Source organism: Diadema antillarum, unplaced genomic scaffold (assembly GCF_040938485.1).
Source record: "Diadema antillarum isolate AM-2024a unplaced genomic scaffold, OU_Dant_1.0 seq00000082_RagTag, whole genome shotgun sequence".
NCBI classification, from domain to species: Eukaryota; Metazoa; Echinodermata; class Echinoidea; order Diadematoida; family Diadematidae; genus Diadema; species Diadema antillarum.
In genome coordinates, this window is record NW_027271175.1 from 2,437,546 (window position 1) to 2,449,580 (window position 12,035).

The 12,035-nt window shown below is 50.2% G+C and overlaps 12 non-coding genes and 1 pseudogene across 12 annotated transcripts; all 13 read left to right on the plus strand.

The window, feature by feature from the left end:
- The first annotated feature begins 198 nt into the window (after positions 1-198).
- On the plus strand, positions 199-317 carry LOC139726396 (5S ribosomal RNA). The gene has a single exon (XR_011710674.1). It is a non-coding gene; the product is annotated as a 5S ribosomal RNA (ribosomal RNA).
- Positions 318-1,124: 807 nt separating this feature from the next.
- LOC139726362 (5S ribosomal RNA) lies at positions 1,125-1,243 on the plus strand. The gene has a single exon (XR_011710642.1). It is a non-coding gene; the product is annotated as a 5S ribosomal RNA (ribosomal RNA).
- Positions 1,244-2,048: 805 nt separating this feature from the next.
- LOC139726380 (5S ribosomal RNA) lies at positions 2,049-2,171 on the plus strand (annotated as a pseudogene).
- An 806-nt stretch (positions 2,172-2,977) lies between these two features.
- Positions 2,978-3,096, plus strand: LOC139726350 (5S ribosomal RNA). Its single transcript, XR_011710631.1, has one exon. It is a non-coding gene; the product is annotated as a 5S ribosomal RNA (ribosomal RNA).
- Positions 3,097-3,903: 807 nt separating this feature from the next.
- Positions 3,904-4,022, plus strand: LOC139726357 (5S ribosomal RNA). Its single transcript, XR_011710638.1, has one exon. It is a non-coding gene; the product is annotated as a 5S ribosomal RNA (ribosomal RNA).
- An 806-nt stretch (positions 4,023-4,828) lies between these two features.
- On the plus strand, positions 4,829-4,947 carry LOC139726351 (5S ribosomal RNA). Its single transcript, XR_011710632.1, has one exon. It is a non-coding gene; the product is annotated as a 5S ribosomal RNA (ribosomal RNA).
- Positions 4,948-5,754: 807 nt separating this feature from the next.
- Positions 5,755-5,873, plus strand: LOC139726397 (5S ribosomal RNA). Its single transcript, XR_011710675.1, has one exon. It is a non-coding gene; the product is annotated as a 5S ribosomal RNA (ribosomal RNA).
- An 808-nt stretch (positions 5,874-6,681) lies between these two features.
- LOC139726376 (5S ribosomal RNA) lies at positions 6,682-6,801 on the plus strand. The gene has a single exon (XR_011710656.1). It is a non-coding gene; the product is annotated as a 5S ribosomal RNA (ribosomal RNA).
- Positions 6,802-7,609: 808 nt separating this feature from the next.
- LOC139726369 (5S ribosomal RNA) lies at positions 7,610-7,728 on the plus strand. The gene has a single exon (XR_011710649.1). It is a non-coding gene; the product is annotated as a 5S ribosomal RNA (ribosomal RNA).
- Positions 7,729-8,534: 806 nt separating this feature from the next.
- Positions 8,535-8,653, plus strand: LOC139726399 (5S ribosomal RNA). The gene has a single exon (XR_011710677.1). It is a non-coding gene; the product is annotated as a 5S ribosomal RNA (ribosomal RNA).
- An 809-nt stretch (positions 8,654-9,462) lies between these two features.
- LOC139726381 (5S ribosomal RNA) lies at positions 9,463-9,581 on the plus strand. Its single transcript, XR_011710659.1, has one exon. It is a non-coding gene; the product is annotated as a 5S ribosomal RNA (ribosomal RNA).
- An 807-nt stretch (positions 9,582-10,388) lies between these two features.
- On the plus strand, positions 10,389-10,507 carry LOC139726366 (5S ribosomal RNA). The gene has a single exon (XR_011710646.1). It is a non-coding gene; the product is annotated as a 5S ribosomal RNA (ribosomal RNA).
- Positions 10,508-11,316: 809 nt separating this feature from the next.
- LOC139726400 (5S ribosomal RNA) lies at positions 11,317-11,435 on the plus strand. The gene has a single exon (XR_011710678.1). It is a non-coding gene; the product is annotated as a 5S ribosomal RNA (ribosomal RNA).
- Positions 11,436-12,035: the final 600 nt, after the last annotated feature.

The following is a 12,035-nucleotide window of genomic DNA, read 5'->3' on the forward strand; positions in this document are numbered from 1 at the left end:
TGTGTCTTGTGCATCATAGGCACTGTTGCACCATCAGCATCCCATCCATGGTTACAGTCCTTCGCAGTCACTACAGCTTCGCTTTCATTGGTCAATGCCTTCAAGCTCCCTCTGGTGGTAGAGACGGGGCGTGCTATAAAACCGTTCGTCGGAGAGGTTGAGGACAAGCATAAATCAGCTAAAGTCTGTAGGTATGTCGCCTACGACCATTCCACGCTGAATATACCGGTTCTCGTCCGAACACCGTAGTAAAGCAGCGTAGGGCCTGGTCAGTACTTGGATGGGAGACCGCTTGGGAATACCGGGTGTTGTAGGCTTTTTGCTGTCTAAAATGCCTGCTTTCCTCTTTTTATGAAACACTTCATTTTTCTTCTCGGGAATTTTTCATGTTTTTTTCTAGTCGGTAATAAAATAAAGACACCAGCTAGTCCTGTCCTAATTATTTTGAATGAAGTCCAAAGGGGCCCAATCGCCTCCTGCGCCTCGTGCTGTAGATACAGCATCGCAGACGTTTTGGCATCATGGCACACAAGGTGGTGCCTGAATCAGGATCCACTTCAAGACATCCCACCGAAGACTTCCAGAGCACGATTATGACGTCACGCATAGTTAGAACTGCTGTTACGTAGTATAACTGTCACCAGGAAAAATTGCACGGCGCTGACCCGTGCCTGGGACAGCCATCAAAAGGAATGTGCGGCAGGGGAAGCTGCTGGCACTCCTGGCCATCCCTCGGCCTTCTCTGGCAGTGAATTCATAGCAAACAAAGCAAGAAGAAATGCCTTCCAAAACAGTCATCATCATTTTCCTTCTCCAGAAGGCAAGACTGATGAGGGGCCGCGTCGTGACATTCGGGCAGCATCCATGGCCCCTCGGAACGCATAGCGCGCAGTCAAGAAAGTCAGGCCCACACCTCCATCAGCAGGTGTGTCTTGTGCATCATAGGCACTGTTGCACCATCAGCATCCCATCCATGGTTACAGTCCTTCGCAGTCACTACAGCTTCGCTTTCATTGGTCAATGCCTTCAAGCTCCCTCTGGTGGTAGAGACGGGGCGTGCTGCAAAACCGTTCGTCCGTGAGGTTGAGGACAAGCATAAATCAGTTAAAGTCTGTAGGGTTGTCGCCTACGACCATTCCACGCTGAATATACCGGTTCTCGTCCGAACACCGTAGTAAAGCAACGTAGGGCCTGGTCAGTACTTGGATGGGAGACCGCTTGGGAATACCGGGTGTTGTAGGCTTTTTGCTGTCTAAAATGCCTGCTCTCCTCTTTTTATGAAACACTTCATTTTTCTTCTCGTCAATTTTTCATGGTTTTTTCTAGTCGGCAATAAAATAAAGACACCAGCTAGTCCTGTCCTAATTATTTTGAATGAAGTCCAAAGGGGCCCAATCGCCTCCTGCGCCTCGTGCTGTAGATACAGCATCGCAGACGTTTTGGCATCATGGCAGACAAGGTGGTGCCTGAATCAGGATCCACTTCAAGACAGCCCACCGGAGACTGTCAGAGCACGATTATGACGTCACGCATAGTTAGAACTGCTGTTACGTAGTATAACTGTCACCAGGAAAAATTGCACGGCGCTGACCCGTGCCTGGGACAGCCATCAAAAGGAATGTGCGGCATGGGAAGCTGGTGGCACTCCTGGCCATCTCTCGGCCTTCTCTGGCAGTGAATTCATAGCAAACAAAGCAAGAAGAAATGCCTTCCAAAACAGTTATCATCATTTTCCTTCTCCAGAAGGCAAGACTGATGAGGGGCCGCGTCGTGACATTCGGGCAGCATCCATGGCCCCTCGGAACGCACAGCGCGCAGTCAAGAAAGTCAGGCCCACACCTCCATCAGCAGGTGTGTCTTGTGCATCATAGGCACTGTTGCACCATCAGCATCCCATCCATGGTTACAGTCCTTCGCAGTCACTACAGCTTCGCTTTCATTGGTCAATGCCTTCAAGCTCCCTCTGGTGGTAGAGACGGGGCGTGCTATAAAACCGTTCGTCGTGAGGTTGAGGACAAGCATAAATCAGCTAAGTCTGTAGGTATGTCGCCTACGACCATACCACGCTGAAATATACCGGTTCTCGTTCCGAACACCGTAGTAAAGCAGCGTAGGGCCTGGTCAGTACTTGGGATGGGAGACCGCTTGGGAATACCGGGGTGTTGTAGGCTTTTTGCTGTCTAAAATGCCTGCTCTCCTCTTTTTATGAAACACTTTATTTTTCTTCTCGTTAATTTTTCATGGTTTTTTCTAGTCGGCAATAAAAAAAGACACCAGCTAGTCCTGTCCTAATTATTTTGAATGAAGTCCAAAGGGGCCCAATCGCCTCCTGCGCCTCGTCCTGTAGATACAGCATCGCAGACGTTTTAGCATCATGGCAGACAAGGTGGTGCCAGAATCAGGATCCACTTCAAGACAGCCCACAGGAGACTGTCAGAGCACGATTATGACGTCACGCATAGTTAGAACTGCTATTACGTAGTATAACTGTCACCCTGAAAAATTGCACGGCGCTGACCCGTGCCTCGGACAGCCATCAAAAGGAATGTGCGGCAGGGGAAGCTGGTGGCACTCCTGGCGATCTCTCGGCCTTCTCTGGCAGTGAATTCATAGAAAACAAAGCAAGAAGAAACGCCTTCCAAAACAGTCATCATCATTTTCCTTCTCCAGAAGGCAAGACTGATGAGGGGCCGCGTCGTGACATTCGGGCAGCATCCATGGCCCCTCGGAACGCACAGCGCGCAGTCAAGAAAGTCAGGCCCACACCTCCATCAGCAGGTGTGTCTTGTGCATCATAGGCACTGTTGCACCATCAGCATCCCATCCATGGTTACAGTCCTTCGCAGTCACTACAGCTTCGCTTTCATTGGTCAATGCCTTCAAGCTCCCTCTGGTGGTAGAGACGGGGCGTGCTGTAAAACCGTTCGTCCGAGAGGTTGAGGACAAGCATAAATCAGCTAAAGTCTGTAGGTATGTCGCCTACGACCATTCCACGCTGAATATACCGGTTCTCGTCCGAACACCGTTATAAAGCAGCGTAGGGCCTGGTCAGTACTTGGATGGGAGACCGCTTGGGAATACCGGGTGTTGTAGGCTTTTTGCTGTCTAAAATGCCTGCTTTCCTCTTTTTATGAAACACTTCATTTTTCTTCTCGGGAATTTTTCATGGTTTTTTCTAGTCGGTAATAAAATAAAGACACCAGCTAGTCCTGTCCTAATTATTTTGAATGAAGTCCAAAGGGGCCCAATCGCCTCCTGCGCCTCGTGCTGTAGATACAGCATCGCAGACGTTTTGGCATCATGGCACACAAGGTGGTGCCTGAATCAGGATCCACTTCAAGACATCCCACCGGAGACTGTCAGAGCACGATTATGACGTCACGCATAGTTAGAACTGCTGTTACGTAGTATAACTGTCACCAGGAAAAATTGCACGGCGCTGACCCGTGCCTGGGACAGCCATCAAAAGGAATGTGCGGCAGGGGAAGCTGGTGGCACTCCTGGCCATCCCTCGGCCTTCTCTGGCAGTGAATTCATAGCAAACAAAGCAAGAAGAAATGCCTTCCAAAACAGTCATCATCATTTTCCTTCTCCAGAAGGCAAGACTGATGAGGGGCCGCGTCGTGACATTCGGGCAGCATCCATGGCCCCTCGGAACGCATAGCGCGCAGTCAAGAAAGTCAGGCCCACACCTCCATCAGCAGGTGTGTCTTGTGCATCATAGGCACTGTTGCACCATCAGCATCCCATCCATGGTTACAGTCCTTCGCAGTCACTACAGCTTCGCTTTCATTGGTCAATGCCTTCAAGCTCCCTCTGGTGGTAGAGACGGGGCGTGCTGTAAAACCGTTCGTCCGTGAGGTTGAGGACAAGCATAAATCAGCTAAAGTCTGTAGGTATGTCGCCTACGACCATACCACGCTGAATATACCGGTTCTCGTCCGAACACCGTAGTAAAGCAGCGTAGGGCCTGGTCAGTACTTGGATGGGAGACCGCTTGGGAATACCGGGTGTTGTAGGCTTTTTGCTGTCTAAAATGCCTGCTCTCCTCTTTTTATGAAACACTTTATTTTTCTTCTCGGCAATTTTTCATGGTTTTTTCTAGTCGGCAATAAAATAAAGACACCAGCTAGTCCTGTCCTAATTATTTTGAATGAAGTCCAAAGGGGCCCAATCGCCTCCTGCGCCTCGTGCTGTAGATACAGCATCGCAGACGTTTTGGCATCATGGCAGACAAGGTGGTGCCTGAATCAGGATCCACTTCAAGACAGCCCACCGGAGACTGTCAGAGCACGATTATGACGTCACGCATAGTTAGAACTGCTGTTACGTAGTATAACTGTCACCAGGAAAAATTGCACGGCGCTGACCCGTGCCTGGGACAGCCATCAAAAGGAATGTGCGGCATGGGAAGCTGGTGGCACTCCTGGCCATCTCTCGGCCTTCTCTGGCAGTGAATTCATAGCAAACAAAGCAAGAAGAAATGCCTTCCAAACAGTCATCATCATTTTCCTTCTCCAGAAGGCAAGACTGATGAGGGGCCGCGTCGTGACATTCGGGCAGCATCCATGGCCCCTCGGAACGCACAGCGCGCAGTCAAGAAAGTCAGGCCCACACCTCCATCAGCAGGTGTGTCTTGTGCATCATAGGCACTGTTGCACCATCAGCATCCCATCCATGGTTACAGTCCTTCGCAGTCACTACAGCTTCGCTTTCATTGGTCAATGCCTTCAAGCTCCCTCTGGTGGTAGAGACGGGGCGTGCTGTAAAACCGTTCGTCCGAGAGGTTGAGGACAAGCATAAATCAGCTAAAGTCTGTAGGTATGTCGCCTACGACCATTCCACGCTGAATATACCGGTTCTCGTCCGAACACCGTTATAAAGCAGCGTAGGGCCTGGTCAGTACTTGGATGGGAGACCGCTTGGGAATACCGGGTGTTGTAGGCTTTTTGCTGTCTAAAATGCCTGCTTTCCTCTTTTTATGAAACACTTCATTTTTCTTCTCGGGAATTTTTCATGGTTTTTTCTAGTCGGTAATAAAATAAAGACACCAGCTAGTCCTGTCCTAATTATTTTGAATGAAGTCCAAAGGGGCCCAATCGCCTCCTGCGCCTCGTGCTGTAGATACAGCATCGCAGACGTTTTGGCATCATGGCACACAAGGTGGTGCCTGAATCAGGATCCACTTCAAGACATCCCACCGGAGACTGCCAGAGCACGATTATGACGTCACGCATAGTTAGAACTGCTGTTACGTAGTATAACTGTCACCAGGAAAAATTGCACGGCGCTGACCCGTGCCTGGGACAGCCATCAAAAGGAATGTGCGGCAGGGGAAGCTGGTGGCACTCCTGGTCATCCCTCGGCCTTCTCTGGCAGTGAATTCATAGCAAACAAAGCAAGAAGAAATGCCTTCCAAAACAGTCATCATCATTTTCCTTCTCCAGAAGGCAAGACTGATGAGGGGCCGCGTCGTGACATTCGGGCAGCATCCATGGCCCCTCGGAACGCATAGCGCGCAGTCAAGAAAGTCAGGCCCACACCTCCATCAGCAGGTGTGTCTTGTGCATCATAGGCACTGTTGCACCATCAGCATCCCATCCATGGTTACAGTCCTTCGCAGTCACTACAGCTTCGCTTTCATTGGTCAATGCCTTCAAGCTCCCTCTCGTGGTAGAGACGGGGCGTGCTGCAAAACCGTTCGTCCGTGAGGTTGAGGAGAAGCATAAATCAGTTAAAGTCTGTAGGTTTGTCGCCTACGACCATTCCACGCTGAATATACCGGTTCTCGTCCGAACACCGTAGTAAAGCAGCGTAGGGCCTGGTCAGTACTTGGATGGGAGACCGCTTGGGAATACCGGGTGTTGTAGGCTTTTTGCTGTCTAAAATGCCTGCTCTCCTCTTTTTATGAAACACTTTATTTTTCTTCTCGTTAATTTTTCATGGTTTTTTCTAGTCGGCAATAAAAAAAAGACACCAGCTAGTCCTGTCCTAATTATTTTGAATGAAGTCCAAAGGGGCCCAATCGCCTCCTGCGCCTCGTGCTGTAGATACAGCATCGCAGACGTTTTAGCATCATGGCAGACAAGGTGGTGCCTGAATCAGGATCCACTTCAAGACAGCCCACAGGAGACTGTCAGAGCACGATTATGACGTCACGCATAGTTAGAACTGCTGTTACGTAGTATAACTGTCACCCTGAAAAATTGCACGGCGCTGACCCGTGCCTGGGACAGCCATCAAAAGGAATGTGCGGCAGGGGAAGCTGGTGGCACTCCTGGCGATCTCTCGGCCTTCTCTGGCAGTGAATTCATAGCAAACAAAGAAAGAAGAAACGCCTTCCAAAACAGTCATCATCATTTTCCTTCTCCAGAAGGCAAGACTGATGAGGGGCCGCGTCGTGACATTCGGGCAGCATCCATGGCCCCTCGGAACGCATAGCGCGCAGTCAAGAAAGTCAGGCCCACACCTCCATCAGCAGGTTGTGTCTTGTGCATCATAGGCACTGTTGCACCATCAGCATCCCATCCATGGTTACAGTCCTTCGCAGTCACTGCAGCTTCGCTTTCATTGGTGAATGCCTTCAAGCTCCCTCTGGTGGTAGAGACGGGACGTGCTGTAAAACCGTTCGTCCGTGAGGTTGAGGAGAAGCATAAATCAGCTAAAGTCTGTAGGTATGTCGCCTACGACCATTCCACGCTGAATATACCGGTTCTCGTCCGAACACCGTAGTAAAGCAGCGTAGGGCCTGGTCCAGTACTTGGATGGGAGACCGCTTGGGAATACCGGGTATTGTAGGCTTTTTGCTGTCTAAAATGCCCGCTCTCCTCTTTTTATGAAACACTTTATTTTTCTTCTCGGCAATTTTTCATGGTTTTTTTCTAGTCGGCAATAAAATAAAGACACCAGCTAGTCCTGTCCTAATTATTTTGAATGAAGTCCAAAGGGGCCCAATCGCCTCCTGCGCCTCGTGCTGTAGATACAGCATCGCAGACGTTTTGGCATCATGGCAGACAAGGGGGTGCCTGAATCAGGATCCACTTCAAGACAGTCCACCGGAGACTGTCAGAGCACGATTATGACGTCACGCATAGTTAGAACTGCTGTTACGTAGTATAACTGTCACCAGGAAAAATTGCACGGCGCTGACCCGTGCCTGGGACAGCCATCAAAAGGAATGTGCGGGAGGGAAAGCTGGTGGCACTCCTGGCCATCTCTCGGCCTTCTCTAACAGTGAATTCATAGCAAACAAAGCAAGAAGGAATGCCTTTCCAAACAGTCATCATCATTTTCCTTCTCCAGAAGGCAAGACTGATGAGGGGCCGCGTCGTGACATTCGGGCAGCATCTATGGCCCCTCGGAACGCACAGCGCGCAGTCAAGAAAGTCAAGCCCACACCTCCATCAGCAAGTGTGTCTTGTGCATCATAGGCACTGTTGCACCATCAGCATCCCATCCATGGTTACAGTCCTTCGCAGTCACTACAGCTTCGCTTTCATTGGTCAATACCTTCAAGCTCCCTCTGGTGGTAGAGACGGGGCGTGCTGTAAAACCGTTCGTCCGTGAGGTTGAGGACAAGCATAAATCAGCTAAAGTCTGTAGGTATGTCGCCTACGACCATACCACGCTGAATATACCGGTTCTCGTCCGAACACCGTAGTAAAGCAGCGTAGGGCCTGGTCAGTACTTGGATGGGAGACCGCTTGGGAATACCGGGTGTTGTAGGCTTTTTGCTGTCTAAAATGCCTGCTCTCCTCTTTTTATGAAACACTTTATTTTTCTTCTCGTTAATTTTTCATGGTTTTTTCTAGTCGGCAATAAAAAAAAGACACCAGCTAGTCCTGTCCTAATTATTTTGAATGAAGTCCAAAGGGGCCCAATCGCCTCCTGCGCCTCGTGCTGTAGATACAGCATCGCAGACGTTTTAGCATCATGGCAGACAAGGTGGTGCCTGAATCAGGATCCACTTCAAGACAGCCCACAGGAGACTGTCAGAGCACGATTATGACGTCACGCATAGTTAGAACTGCTGTTACGTAGTATAACTGTCACCCTGAAAAATTGCACGGCGCTGACCCGTGCCTGGGACAGCCATCAAAAGGAATGTGCGGCAGGGAAGCTGGTGGCACTCCTGGCGATCTCTCGGCCTTCTCTGGCAGTGAATTCATAGCAAACAAAGCAAGAAGAAACGCCTTCCAAAACAGTCATCATCATTTTCCTTCTCCAGAAGGCAAGACTGATGAGGGGCCGCGTCGTGACATTCGGGCAGCATCCATGGCCCCTCGGAACGCACAGCGCGCAGTCAAGAAAGTCAGGCCCACACCTCCATCAGCAGGTGTGTCTTGTGCATCATAGGCACTGTTGCACCATCAGCATCCCATCCATGGTTACAGTCCTTCGCAGTCACTACAGCTTCGCTTTCATTGGTCAATGCCTTCAAGCTCCCTCTGGTGGCAGAGACGGGGCGTGCTGTAAAACCGTTCGTCCGTGAGGTTGAGGACAAGCATAAATCAGCTAAAGTCTGTAGGTATGTCGCCTACGACCATTCCACGCTGAATATACCGGTTCTCGTCCGAACACCGTAGTAAAGCAGCGTAGGGCCTGGTCAGTACTTGGATGGGAGACCGCTTGGGAATACCGGGTGTTGTAGGCTTTTTGCTGTCTAAAATGCCTGCTCTCCTCTTTTTATGAAACACTTTATTTTTCTTCTCGGCAATTTTTCATGGTTTTTTCTAGTCGGCAATAAAATAAAGACACCAGCTAGTCCTGTCCTAATTATTTTGAATGAAGTCCAAAGGGGCCCAATCGCCTCCTGCGCCTCGTGCTGTAGATACAGCATCGCAGACGTTTTGGCATCATGGCACACAAGGTGGTGCCTGAATCAGGATCCACTTCAAGACAGCCCACCGGAGACTGTCAGAGCACGATTATGACGTCACGCATAGTTAGAACTGCTGTTACGTAGTATAACTGTCACCACAAAAAAAATTGCACGGCGCTGGCCCGTGCCTGGGACAGCCATCAAAAGGAATGCGCGGCAGGGGAAGCTGGTGGCACTCCTGGCCATCTCTCGGCCTTCTCTGGCAGTGAATTCATAGCAAACAAAGCAAGAAGGAATGCCTTCCAAAACAGTCATCATCATTTTCCTTCTCCAGAAGGCAAGACTGATGAGGGGCCGCGTCGTGACATTCGGGCAGCATCCATGGCCCCTCGGAACGCACAGCGCGCAGTCAAGAAAGTCAGGCCCACACCTCCATCAGCAGGTGTGTCTTGTGCATCATAGGCACTGTTGCACCATCAGCATCCCATCCATGGTTACAGTCCTTCGCAGTCACTACAGCTTCGCTTTCATTGGTCAATGCCTTCAAGCTCCCTCTGGTGGTAGAGACGGGGCGTGCTGTAAAACCGTTCGTCCGTGAGGTTGAGGACAAGCATAAATCAGCTAAAGTCTGTAGGTATGTCGCCTACGACCATACCACGCTGAATATACCGGTTCTCGTCCGAACACCGTAGTAAAGCAGCGTAGGGCCTGGTCAGTACTTGGATGGGAGACCGCTTGGGAATACCGGGTGTTGTAGGCTTTTTGCTGTCTAAAATGCCTGCTCTCCTCTTTTTATGAAACACTTTATTTTTCTTCTCGGCAATTTTTCATGGTTTTTTCTAGTCGGCAATAAAATAAAGACACCAGCTAGTCCTGTCCTAATTATTTTGAATGAAGTCCAAAGGGGCCCAATCGCCTCCTGCGCCTCGTCCTGTAGATACAGCATCGCAGACGTTTTAGCATCATGGCAGACAAGGTGGTGCCTGAATCAGGATCCACTTCAAGACAGCCCACCGGAGACTGTCAGAGCACGATTATGACGTCACGCATAGTTAGAACTGCTGTTACGTAGTATAACTGTCACCCTGAAAAATTGCACGGCGCTGACCCGTGCCTGGGACAGCCATCAAAAGGAATGTGCGGCAGGGGAAGCTGGTGGCACTCCTGGCGATCTCTCGGCCTTCTCTGGCAGTGAATTCATAGAAAACAAAGCAAGAAGAAACGCCTTCCAAAACAGTCATCATCATTTTCCTTCTCCAGAAGGCAAGACTGATGAGGGGCCGCGTCGTGACATTCGGGCAGCATCCATGGCCCCTCGGAACGCATAGCGCGCAGTCAAGAAAGTCAGGCCCACACCTCCATCAGCAGGTGTGTCTTGTGCATCATAGGCACTGTTGCACCATCAGCATCCCATCCATGGTTACAGTCCTTCGCAGTCACTGCAGCTTCGCTTTCATTGGTGAATGCCTTCAAGCTCCCTCTGGTGGTAGAGACGGGACGTGCTGTAAAACCGTTCGTCCGTGAGGTTGAGGACAAGCATAAATCAGCTAAAGTCTGTAGGTATGTCGCCTACGACAATTCCACGCTGAATATACCGGTTCTCGTCCGAACACCGTAGTAAAGCAGCGTAGGGCCTGGTCACTACTTGGATGGGAGACCGCTTGGGAATACCGGGTGTTGTAGGCTTTTTGCTGTCTAAAATGCCTGCTCTCCTCTTTTTATGAAACACTTTATTTTTCTTCTCGGCAATTTTTCATGGTTTTTTCTAGTCGGCAATAAAATAAAGACACCAGCTAGTCCTGTCCTAATTATTTTGAATGAAGTCCAAAGGGGCCCAATCGCCTCCTGCGCCTCGTGCTGTAGATACAGCATCGCAGACGTTTTGGCATCATGGCACACAAGGTGGTGCCTGAATCAGGATCCACTTCAAGACAGCCCACAGGAGACTGTCAGAGCACGATTATGACGTCACGCATAGTTAGAAATGCTGTTACGTAGTATAACTGTCACCACAAAAAAAATTGCACGGCGCTGGCCCGTGCCTGGGACAGCCATCAAAAGGAATGCGCGGCAGGGGAAGCTGGTGGCACTCCTGGCCATCTCTCGGCCTTCTCTGGCAGTGAATTCATAGCAAACAAAGCAAGAAGGAATGTCTTCCAAAACAGTCATCATCATTTTCCTTCTCCAGAAGGCAAGACTGATGAGGGGCCGCGTCGTGACATTTGGGCAGCATCCATGGCCCCTCGGAACGCACAGCGCGCAGTCAAGAAAGTCAGGCCCACACCTCCATCAGCAGGTGTGTCTTGTGCATCATAGGCACTGTTGCACCAATAGCATCCCATCCTTGGTTACAGTCCTTCGCAGTCACTACAGTTTCGCTTTCATTGGTCAATGCCTTCAAGCTCCCTCTGGTGGTAGAGACGGGGTGTGCTGTAAAACCGTTCGTCCGAGAGGTTGAGGACAAGCATAAATCAGCTAAAGTCTGTAGGTATGTCGCCTACGACCATTCCACGCTGAATATACCGGTTCTCGTCCGAACACCGTAGTAAAGCAGCGTAGGGCCTGGTCAGTACTTGGATGGGAGACCGCTTGGGAATACCGGGTGTTGTAGGCTTTTTGCTGTCTAAAATGCCTGCTCTCCTCTTTTTATGAAACACTTTATTTTTCTTCTCGGCAATTTTTCATGGTTTTTTCTAGTCGGCAATAAAATAAAGACACCAGCTAGTCCTGTCCTAATTATTTTGAATGAAGTCCAAAGGGGCCCAATCGCCTCCTCCGCCTCGTGCTGTAGATACAGCATCGGAGACGTTTTGGCATCATGGCAGACAAGGTGGTGCCTGAATCAGGATCCACTTCAAGACAGTCCACCGGAGACTGTCAGAGCACGATTATGACGTCACGCATAGTTAGAACTGCTGTTACGTAGTATAACTGTCACCAGGAAAAATTGCACGGCGCTGACCCGTGCCTGGGACAGCCATCAAAAGGAATGTGCGGCAGGGGAAGCTGGTGGCACTCCTGGCCATCTCTCGGCCTTCTCTGGCAGTGAATTCATAGCAAACAAAGCAAGAAGAAATGCCTTCCAAAACAGTCATCATCATTTTCCTTCTCCAGAAGGCAAGACTGATGAGGGGCCGCGTCGTGACATTCGGGCAGCATCCATGGCCCCTCGGAACGCACAGCGCGCAGTCAAGAAAGTCAGGCCCACACCTCC